General features: G+C 40.6%; 1 protein-coding gene across 3 annotated transcripts in view; it reads right to left on the bottom strand.

Moving 5' to 3' along the window:
* FRY (FRY microtubule binding protein) overlaps positions 1-11,904 on the bottom strand; it is a 425,432-nt gene that overhangs the window by 230,526 nt on the left and 183,002 nt on the right. The window lies entirely within an intron of this gene.

Consider the following 11,904-nt stretch of genomic DNA (forward strand, 5'->3'; position numbering starts at 1 on the left):
TTGAAGGGGCATAAGAAAGGAAGCATCAGAAAATGCTCCTTTTTCTGAAACTGGAGGCAAAGAGAAAATTTTTATTTTGAGTACTCTCAAAACTCTGCCACTGCTTCTTAACACACATCACTGTGGTAAATTGCTAGGAAGTACATGTCAACATCCTTCTGCTCTTACCTGAGGTTCATCAATTTTACCTACTGTTAATCAGTATCTTTAGGGCTTCCCTGGTGTCTCAGACGGTAAAGAATCCGCCTGCTATGCGGGATTTCTGGGTTCGATCCCTGGGTTAGGAAGATCCCCTGGCGGAGGGGATGGCAACCCACTCCAGTATTCTTGCCTGGAGAATCCCTGGAGAAAGGAGCCTGGCGGGCTACAGTTCATGAGGCCACAGAGTCGAACATGACTGAGCGACTCAGCACACTTCATAATTCAGTGTTTATCCTAGAGTCTATGTTTGATTCCCTGCTCTGCCACTTAAAAATGGCATATGTCAAATTGGGTCATGGTGAAGATTAGAGAGAATGATGTAGGTAAAGCATTTAATACAGCACTGATACTTCCACAAGGGCTAATAATATCAGCTATTATTATTATGTTTAATGCAATGTTATATAACAACACGTGGTCATTAACAGTCATCTGTAATTGTACATTTTATATTTTATGGGGGTTACTACTGGTGGCTCTGGCCTGGGAAATCCCATGGACAGAGGAGCCTAGTGGGCAGGAGTCCATAAGGGTCATGTGTCCAAAGAGCTGGACACAACTGAACACACACTGGTTGCTCCCCTTTGTTCAGGTAGCAGGCAGAAGTCTTGTCTAACAGAAGGTGGACTAAACCCAGCGCAGGGCATGCATCAAGTTTGCTGAAGCCAACACGGTAATTCCATTCAACTTTACCAGTGACTAGCATGTGACCCAACTCCAACCAGAGGAATACAAGAAGAAGTTTGCTGGGCTTTGGACTTTTTTTTTTTTTTTAGCAAAATCTTCTCCTTCCTGCCAGAAGACCAACCTAAACTGGGCCTCCTCCCTTCCTCTTAAGTAGAGTGAAGATATTCAGAACCAAGGTAGTCATCTTGTTATCATGCAGTGCCAGTATAAAGATGGGGTGGTCTGGGTCCTCCAGATTCTAAAACCCCTTGGAATCGCCCAGCTTCACCCAGGCTGTGGGTCAGGCATGCTAATTAGGTCTTCATTCTTTCAGCCATGAGAAAGTTTACCTATTTTGTATAGCAAAGGCATCCTAAAATGATACACATTTTACATCACTAGATGGCGAAGTTAGTTCTATGTAGTAACCATACCATTATACCTGTGAATGGCAGGTATTCTAAGTGGTGACAAGAGGGATTTAAGATTTAGAAATGAAACTCACTGATGTTCAGAATACTACTCAATTTCTAATTTCTATTTTTTCTTTCCTTTTTTAAAAAATAAAGCGGTTGACTAATCACAATAACAATTTGAATTTCAACTCCTTTGTCCTGCTAAGAAAATGGTAATAAGCACTGAAATGGCAAACAGAACAGTTAACCAGAGAAAGAAAAGCAGCCAAGGTAAAACAGATTTGGGGATATTTAAACTGTGATAGAATCTTCATTCTCATTCATAATTGTGACCTTTCTTAAAGTTCAAGCATTTAAATTGTTAGTTAAACATTAGTTGTTTTTTTTTAAGTTGAAAATGGGCCAAGTTTTCAAATAGCTTCAAAATGGGTATCTCAATTGGCATAAACTAGGATTACCTTTCCCATAATGATAAGGACTGGGGATTTGTTTAGTAAATGGAATGCAAAATCAGAAGGCAAGACTAAAATGTCTCATTTTCCTGTTTGCTAGCGATTGTATTCAATCAAGTAAAACAGAAAGAGGACAGGTGGTCGTGGAAGAAAAGATGAGGTCAGGCCTCAGGGTCACCATTAAATCAAGAAGGAGGGGGACCAAAGACCCAGAGTGGCCCAACAGGGGGTGGGCTTCTCTACAGACTCACCAAGGAAGCCATGATTCTCATTAGAAAAAAGTAGATCAGTACAGAGGTAGGGGACTGCTATTGTTGTTCAGTTGCTAAGTTGTGTCTGACTCTTTGCAACCCCATGGACTGCAGTACGCCAGGCTTCCCTGTCCTTTACCATCTCCCAGAGTTTGCGCAAACTCCTGTTCATGGAATTGGTGATGTGAGGTACAAACTATTATGCACAAGATAAGCTACAAGGATATACTGTAAACCCAGAGAATATAGCTAATATTTTATAATAACTACAAATGAAGTATAACCTGTAAAAATTATGAGTCAGTATATTGTATACCCACAACATACAATACTGAACATCAATTACACTTCAACTAAACAAAGAAAAACAGACGATTAATTCTAGAGTGCTGACATAGTACATATAATACTAAGGTTAAGTCCATGTTGTCTTTCAACTGCAAGGCCTCATTTTGGGGGAAGATTTGTTAGAAACGTGGTTTTTCAAAAACTTAAAAGTTGAAAAGCAGGTTTTTAAATTTTTAAAGGAAAACTACAATTTATCTTCTCATTGGTGCTCTAACCTGTAAATATTAAACTAACTGCTTATAATTTGCCAAAGTCATAGGCAAGCTACTCGGCTAGAGCAACTTTTCCAGTCTTAAGATTCTTTAAAGCTGTCACAGAGCTTTCTACCTAGCTGCAGGCATTAAGTAAAGGTCAACAGTATAATAAACCAAACAATGTTTCAGACAGATTTTCTAATAGAACCCTGCATCCTTATGAACTTCTTTATTTCAGTATGACTTAACCGAAACACAGTATCTACTAAAACCTAGGAGAGTCTCCTTGGGCTCCAGATCGCCAGCCATCTCCATAAACACCATATCTTGTGCAGAAAGAAACGCCTGTCTCCAGATGAAGAATGCCAGCCCCTCAGATTGGAGACAATCACATTCAAATTCCCTGAGTTAGACACACAGTCACTTTGCTGTAAAAATAACGACAGAAAGAACCCAATAGGCTGTAATAATGCGACAACTTTATCTTATTCAGGATACTGAAGAGCTGGTTAGCTCAAGAAACTGACCAAGCTTGGGAAGTCAGAGACAGGTCTCCACTTATCAGTCAAGTTCAAAAACCTACAGCTCATCCTCCTTCAGTCTGGCTTTAACGGGGCGGGAGAAATAACTGACAAATATTACGATGATGACATAAACCTCTTTTTTCAGTGGCAGCATTCAAAACCCTTCACACAAAACAGCTATAGACAGTGTCAGGTTTGTTCCTTTCGCATAAGGAAGTGAGGGAAGGAGATGATCAAGGTCACACACAGAAAAATAACAGAGAAACAGGGAAGGAAAACCTAATCTTGTATTTGCACAACTGAAGCACTTTATTGATTTGACGGTTACATAATAAATCATTTTCCTGATTTGCTGAATCCTTCCTACATAAATATGACATTCAAATGGAATTTTACTAAAGTATTGCCCTAGTTAATCTAATACCCTCTTCTTCTCATGGTTGCCAAAATACATTTACCTGTTTAAATCCTAACTCAAAGAAGTCAGCCTAGTGTTTCTTAAACTTAGGGCAAAAAAATTTAACAGAGATTTAATTGTATATTCTATAATGCTGTGCTTGTGGCATTAGCTGAGAAATCCTAGAAATTTCAAAGCTGTCTTCACTGCTAAACTACTGTGCACTTTGCAACTGAGAACAGCAGAGGCAGTTAGAGTTGTATATCAAATTAGAGTTGATAAAAGCACTTAATGTAGATTTGAATGCCTTCTTGAAAAAGATTTCAGCTCTCTTAAATTGACATGACAACAAGTTCTTACAGCAGCATAAAAAGTATTAGCTGAAATGTTACGGCTTTGGCTTAAATTTCCATCTGTAGCTCATCAAATGACTAAAACAGTAGAAAGGAATTAAACCAAAATCAGACTCATTACAGAGTCTGATATGCTGGCAGAATATAAACTTTCACTACTTAGCATCTGGAGTTTTGGATGACTAACACTGAAATGCTTGTGCTTGTGCGTTCTGTAAAAAAGAAGTGTTTGTAACAATATAGGTGAGATATATGATCATTAAACAACTTATAGAAATATATTTCACACACATACACACACACACATCCCTTCTCTCTTAAGCCCTCAAATATTCTGAAGAGCGATACACCTCAAATGAAACATAATGGCTTTAAGTTAGTCCCAGGCCAAAATTCTGATAAACATCGTAACTCCTCTTCACATTTTTCTAAGGTAAAGAATGTCTGCCTGAAACCCTTGCTCTCCCAAATACTGACATCTGGTTAAGTGTTCCAGGGTAAATAATTTACATTTCCTCCTCTCCTTCAGCCATCCTGCTAGAATGGAATACTGGAAAATGTTCTCACAGGACTTTGCCTGTAAACACCAGGCTTCCAATAATTCTCTGACGCAGTGAAATACATCCACAAAGTTAACGTCAACAGAATCTTTCAAACACCTCCTCCCAAATAAAATTCTCTAGGGTACACAATCTTTCTGAAATATCACTGGATCCTCTCCTAGTCCTGGGAACTTTTGTATTAATCGTTCTGAATTCTGAATCTAAAAAGGAAGGAAGGGAAACTCTGAGACCTTTGATGGTGGGATCCAGGTCTGAATGAGTGATGAAGCTCCCAAAGCAGTTTGTCCAGCGCACAGAAGATGCGCAAGAAGAAAGAAGTAATGGATAGTGTCTGCCTTGCTTCACTGACAGTATCAAGAAGCAAAGCATTTTGGAGCAATAACCAAGAAAAGCTGATGCTAAGATAGTAAGTTTTTGAATATGAATATAAAGCAGCATTGAAGAGTAAATTAAAATGTTCTAATGGAAAAGGCTATTTCCATTTCTCCTCCAAAACTGGGAGATGCATTTCAGCTCAAAGAGACAGCATTCTTTTATTCATACAGCCAACAGTTCTACAATGGAACAATATTGAAGTGAACATGATGAATGAGACCTATCAAATGAGAGAGATTAGTACAAAGAAAAAGAGATAAGGCTGTGTACTATCTTTTCCATAAATGCCACTCTCCAGGAAGTGGCTGCCTGCTAAATCTTCTGCACTGCTGGGGTCATCTGCAAATAGTGGGTGATACCCAAAAGGCACCATATTGTGGAATATTTGAAATGTTTAAAGTGTTTTAAAAAAACTAAGAAATGCTAGGGTACAAATAAATTCAGGAATTTTTCATACAGATGTGTTTTGGTTGGTCTCACCTCTGTGTACCTTAGGTGATAAATGCCAAGCTATACTGCATTTCAAAAGTCCCACGCAAAGGTCAAGCCCACGGACTAAGATCATTATTTCCTCATTTGATCTGAAAACTCACAAAATATACCTACGTGCTGCCATATGGGTATCTCATGCCAGAGAAGATAAACTTTGGGAAAATTAAGCCTTATTATCCCAAACCAGGAACATTCAATAAGCTAGTTTATTCCTAATCAATGCATCAAATTCATCAAATGAGGTAATGCAGTGTTTGAAGGTGCTGAGCAGACTACAAGACACTAAATAAATTTAAGGTTTAGTACAAAAAAAAAAAAAAAAAAAAACAGCACAAAAGATTATATTCAGGGTTGTCAATCTATGGAACAGCTCCAACACAAGTAAAATGTCATTTCTCATCAACTCTAACTTATTTCTGAACCCAGCTCATTCGAAGTATCCCACCAGGCTCAAAAATAAAGATGTAACAAAAAGATGATCAGGACTCATGGAGTCTATTCAATTCCTTGAACTGTACCCAAAAGTGAACCAGTGAGTCATGGGTATTAAACTGTTTTGAAACAGATGTCTTTTAAATAAAGGGCATATTTGCATGTTGTATCAGTTGAAACATCTAAATACTGGCAACTTTCTCAAATATCCTGGGTGGTTCCCAGATTGTAAAAATATCCAGGTCATCTCTCTTTCTTGCCTACTACCATTTGCCTTTTGGACTATTTCAGTTCTTGCTGACAACTTCTCCAAGCACCATGCAAAAGTAGGCAAAGAAGCTGAAACTGAATCATTTTGGGTGGCCAGTAGTATGGGCAGGGGGGGTGGTTTATGGTGGCAGAGACCAGAGATATCAGGTAAGCGGAGACACCCAAATTACAGACACATCTCCATCATCCTTGGAAACAGGAGTCTGCTACTGATTCAAAAAAAAAAAAAAAAAAACACCACAACATAGCAGAGAAACCTCAACAAGCAAAGGACAATTCTAAAAGAAGACCATTAATACATTCTTATGTATTTGAGTGTATGTATGAATGTAATTATGTATGTGTAATTTGAGTGTAATTATGTATGTAAACACATAATTAAATAACTTTTAGAAATGGGGAAAATCAACATAAAATATTCTACTAGAAGAAATGTACCCTTTTATATGCATCTTTTGTGAGTGCATGTGTGTGAAATGACCATAGGGTGCACAGCTGCCTATGTATTGTATTTAATAATGAGAGTGAAGAATTGTTAAGTCTTCCAGTACTTCAGTACATTGGCCACCTCATGCGAAGAGTTGACTCATTGGAAAAGATCCTGATGCTGGTAGGGATTGGGGGCAGGAGGAGAATGGGCCGACAGAGGATGAGATGGCTGGATGGCATCACCGACTCGATGGACATGAGTTTGAGTAAACTCCGGGAGTTGGTGATGGACAGGGAGGCCTGGCGTGCTGCGATTCACGGGGTCGCAAAGAGTCGGATACGACTGAGCCACTGAACTGAACTCTTTCAAACAGCTATGTACTAAGGAGATCATGTTCTCCATCTTGAAAGAGAAAAAGAGAGGAGGGGTGGATGGGGAGAGGGAGAGAGCTCTTCAAAGGTACACAGGGAAGGAAGAGGCTAAGAACTGGGTAACTCAGTCAGTCAACAAGAATGAAAATACCTATAAAGCATTACATTGCCCAAAGTGTTCTTGATCCTTTGGTCATTCTGTGGGTGATTTTTAAAAAATGAGATTATCACTGGATTCGGGGAGGGGCTGATGGCACTTTACTACCATCCTAGCTTTGAGCAAATCACTTTTTCGACACTCATTTTTCTGATTTTCATCTGTAAAATATAGATAATACGTAACCTTGCAGGATTACTGGAAAGAGTAAAGATAATAAACAGAGTGGTCATATGCCCTCCTTTGCTCAGGGCAGTCCCTGCTCATGCCTAGTGTCCCAGCATAATTATTAACTTTCACTCTCAAGTGTCTCAGTTTGGACAAACAATGATGTGGTTTGCCCTACATATAAATTACCAAGTATAACATCTGATACAAGGTGGGCCCTCAGGCACTGTGGCAGCTACTGCTACTCTAGATTCTAGGATTTTTCATGCATTTCAACCAAACAAATAAACCCTTAAAACAAAAGCAAGTAAAAACCTCAAATTTGCTTTCATCATAAACCCAGGATACACCAACTCTTTCTCCTTGGAGAGAGTGGGCATTGATTTGGGGTTCCACTTCTCATCAGGACCATCAACTCTTTTAGCTGAGGTGAAATCGGAACAGGAACCCGGGGGTAACTCTCTTCTAGATGCCTGGAACAGTGTCGCGTGCTCCCCACTGTTAGAAGAACCAGATGGGTGTGTTTGCACTTGAGCTGTACTGCTCTGCTGGACTCAGGCAACCTGGCGAACCTCTTCAGTCTTCTATGTCTTTAAACCAACTTTAGGGGCTTTCCTGGTGGGATAGTGGATAAGAATCCATCTGCCATTGCAGGAGACATGAGTTTGATCCCTGGTCCAGGAAGACCCCACATACCGTGGAGCAACTAAACCCATGTACCACAACTACTGAGCCTGAGCCCAGGAGCTGAAATGACGGAAACCGCACGCCCTAGCGCCCATGCTCCACAACTCGAGAAGCCACTGCAATGAGAAGGCCGCACTGCAACTAGAGAAAAGCCCGTGCAGCAGTGAAGACCCAGCACGGCTCCCACCTTCCTCCCCAACCCCTCAAACAAACAAACAAAACACTCTACCAAACTAAACTAACACCTTGAGATGGCTAAGGCTTTCTCATAGCATCTTTGTGGTATCCTGTGACATCTACAGGGATCACTAAATACTGCTCTGCAGGGAATGGGATGTGTTTCCAATCCTCACTTGCACTTCTCTTCATCCTCAGAGCTGACCATATACTAACCGGCATTTCTGCAGACAGAAATCCTTCTCACCACGACCTAACTCTATCTGAGAAATGCCACACCCAAATCTTCCACTAAAGCAAGTTTGTCTACAACAAGATGAGTTATTTTATATGTACAGCGGTCCCTTCCAAAATGGGCCCGGGGCTTGTTCAGTTCCCTAGAGCAGTTTATTTATCAATAAAATTCCCATTCCCTGAAAGCATTAACAGACATTCAGAAGCTTCTTATCTCTATGGGGTTTGCAAGGTTTTGTCAGCATTGCAGAAAGGATACAAACTGCCCTGCCCTGCCTTGCCCTGCAAAGATGGGAGATGTTAAAAGAACCCTGAAGGCCCCTTCATCCGCTGGGCTCCATGTTCACTGGATGTTATGGGATGGGTGGGGGGATGGGAGGTGGGGTGGGGTGGCGTGGGGGATGAAACAAAGGAATGCTGGTTAGAAGTTTCAGATAGATGGGCAAGCCTACATACCAGCTCTGAGCCTCCATACAAAGCAAGTCCTCCTTTCCATGAAACAACTGGGAACCACCTGCTCTAAACATTTTTCTGTAGTAAATCTAGAAGGCCAAGGTGACTTTTGGCCACCAAGAATATTCCCAGGCCATCTCCCACACTGCTGGAAGGTATGTACTTAGGGAAGGTAGGCATATTCCAATAGTAGCTGAGGTGGAAAAGGGGGGTAAAGTTAAAAAGGAAATCTAGAAAAATGAATGGCCCAAATCTAGAGGTTTTAGTAAATATTGACTATTCACAGAATCCACTGAGGCTATCAATGCTAAGGTGAAAAATAGCTTAAGTTTGATTTTAAGCGGGTTTAGAAGAGGGGGAAGCATTGGAACACATTCATATTATTTTAACACTTATTGAGATTCACAATGTGCCGGATATTGTGCTAAGTATTAATACTTGACATCTTAATGCCTCACTTACTGTGAGGTGTTATTGTTGCCTGCACCTTACGGATGAGAGAACTGAGGCAGAGAGTAGTTAATTGATTGTCCAAGGCCTCACAAACCCAGGACCTAGGTAAGTGGACCAAGTCTATCTGGTTCTGCAGCTTGTCTGTTCCAGGTGAGGGCATACCAGGTTAGGGGGCCAACGTGTGCACAGGCATGGACTGGAGAGCAAGTTGCTGAAACACACAGAGGGCAGCAAATTAACTATGGCTGGAGCAGGAGAACATAAAAAAGGAACTCAAAGAGGGTCCTGTGCGGTGGTCACTGGCACTCGGGGGCAAGAAGGGCTGAGATGAAGTCTTTGAAAAGCTGGCAGACGCCCCTCCAGGCTGCTCAATGTCAGGTGGACCAGGTGGAGACCACTGCGATACTCCAGGTTAAACCGGGGAGGGCCCATGGTGGCCATGGCCGTGGACATCAAGGGGGCACACCTGTGAGAATCACTGACCAGCTGGGGAACACCCGGATAAGAGCGGGAAAAGAGCAAACAGGGACAGGTGTCCAGGCGGATAAGGAAAGCAGCAAAGTCTGCAAAAGACATTTTATTCCCAAACATCAAGGCCATTTTGAATTTCCACCTCCATTAAAATGAAAGTGCAGGCTGACAGGGCAAGCTTGTGTGAAGAAGGGAGTGTCACAATGAACACTGAAAGGAAACCTAAGACACTCACCAGGCAATGACTGATGTAATTGACTTGTTCACTCTTCGGGGGAGACAAGTATATACAAAATCACAATATGCCATTAAAAAAAAAAAAAAAAAAAAAAGATGTAACTCTTAACCCGGTAAATGCTAGAGGAAGCATCTTTCCTCTTATGACCACCTTGCAAAGCAGTCAGATGTAGTTATTGAGTTTGCTTTATTGGTTTCTAATTGTTGCACTTTCATAAATAAACCCCACTGCATAATTGAGGCATGATTCTCCATTCCAGTATGGAGGCAGGGTTGGTGGGGGGTGTCCTCACCTCTCAAAACTGTGATGCTGGGCCAACGAGCCGCCCACCCCATGGTGCATCTTCTCAGCCTTGGGGCCCTGAGCAGGCTGAGCTCCCTAAAACTTCTGTTTTTCACTTTGTCTTCCACACAGACAAATTCTTTTCTCTTTTTTTTTTTTTTGCCACTGAAAACATGTAAAATTGAGAGCTACAGTGTTGCAACAAGCTTAAAGAAGACTCAGCCTAAGGTGTATTTCCTCTTCCTCTTTTAAGAAAGGACTGAAAAACATTCTGACCTCCCCCCCAAAGGCACACTAGAGAAATTACCAAGTTCACTCTCGTGCAATAAAGAAATTAAGATTGAGGGTGAATGCTGTGTCTTATTCACCTCTGTAGCTCCACAGCCTGGCATGTAGTAGGTCTGGAGTAAACATTTGCTGAATGAATGAAAGAATTCAAAACTGTGTCCCAGACACTCTCAAAGTAGAAATGAACAGTCATTCTGAACCATCTCCTGATGTGAGCGCAGGGTGGGGGAATGGAGAGAGTTTAGGAAGGGGGCAGAGAATATAAGCTTTGTCTAGAATAATCTGAAAATAGACAGGTGGAGAAAGATTTTAAAAGAAATCCCACTGGCCTCAGGATTGTCCCAACATAATTTTCTATCTAATGAGGCAATGACAGAAATTGATGGAAGAAAATAATCTGGCCTTTAAGCGCTCAAAATAATGATTCAGTATCACACACAGATGTCAAACTCGCAGTAAGTCTTTCCAGATATTGGAAAACTGCTCCTAAAGAACCTTGTATGTCCAATTCTTGTCACTAATCAATGGGGGGAATAGACAAAGGAAGATTTATCCTTACGTGTGAAGTATTAACACAAATAATGAGTCTAAGATAAATGAATTATGATTGTAACAAAGGAATGCTGTTGGGGGTGACAGTATTACTCCCAAATGGCTTCCCACTTATAGAAAAACAGCTTCAGACAAGCCCCTTGGTGTATACAGTGGTGCAAAATGACCTGGAAAAGATGGTTTCTGTGGATAGCATTTAGAGATGCATATCCCTGAACACCTTCCGGCCAAAGGTGCTGTCTCTTTTCTCAAAGCAATTAAGGCACAGGTTCTCCTGCCCGGGTTTTGTTTACATACGAACAATCTTGTCCACAGGTCATTTATGTAGGAGATAATTAATCACCAGCTCTTGGACCTGCAGGTAGGTTAAATAGTATGCATGAAATACAACATAAAATTTTTTCTTGGAAAAAAAATTTTTTTTTAAATTTCAAACAATTCAGTACCTGTCATACCAGCCAGTCTTTTAATCCAAAGCAAGTACAAAGGCTGATCGGTGAAATAGAGAAGACTTTGTTTTTAAACTGTTCAGAAAATGCAAGGCATCATTGATCACCTGAAGGCCTCATTTTAATTTGATTCCAGATCCATGATGCCTTAGAGGTTGTCTTTTTGAAAGATCTTCCTGCTAAAAGCTTTAAGTAGGTCAGAACCCTAACTTCAGAAGCCATAACATTCTGATATTCTAATAAATGATTTTACGGTCAGCAACTCACTTGTTTATGTTTCAGAAAAGCACATTATTTGGACTATGACAAACATCAGAAGTTTTTTTAATTCAAGTGTTATACTATTATAATACATTAATATTATATACTATTATAATTCTGAACACCAACTACATGGACAAGGGAGAGACCAAATAAATCTGCAAGTGCCTCTATATTCAAAAAAGATGAGACAGGTTTTGGACCATTAAGTACTTTTTATTTCTTTAGACAATACCCTAATAAAACAATTATGAAGTACTCAGAAGCCCTGCCACACCCCTTTGATTAAACCACACTTC

The sequence above is a fragment of the Dama dama genome, chromosome 30, assembly GCF_033118175.1.
Source record: "Dama dama isolate Ldn47 chromosome 30, ASM3311817v1, whole genome shotgun sequence".
In the NCBI taxonomy this organism is placed as follows: domain Eukaryota; kingdom Metazoa; phylum Chordata; class Mammalia; order Artiodactyla; family Cervidae; genus Dama; species Dama dama.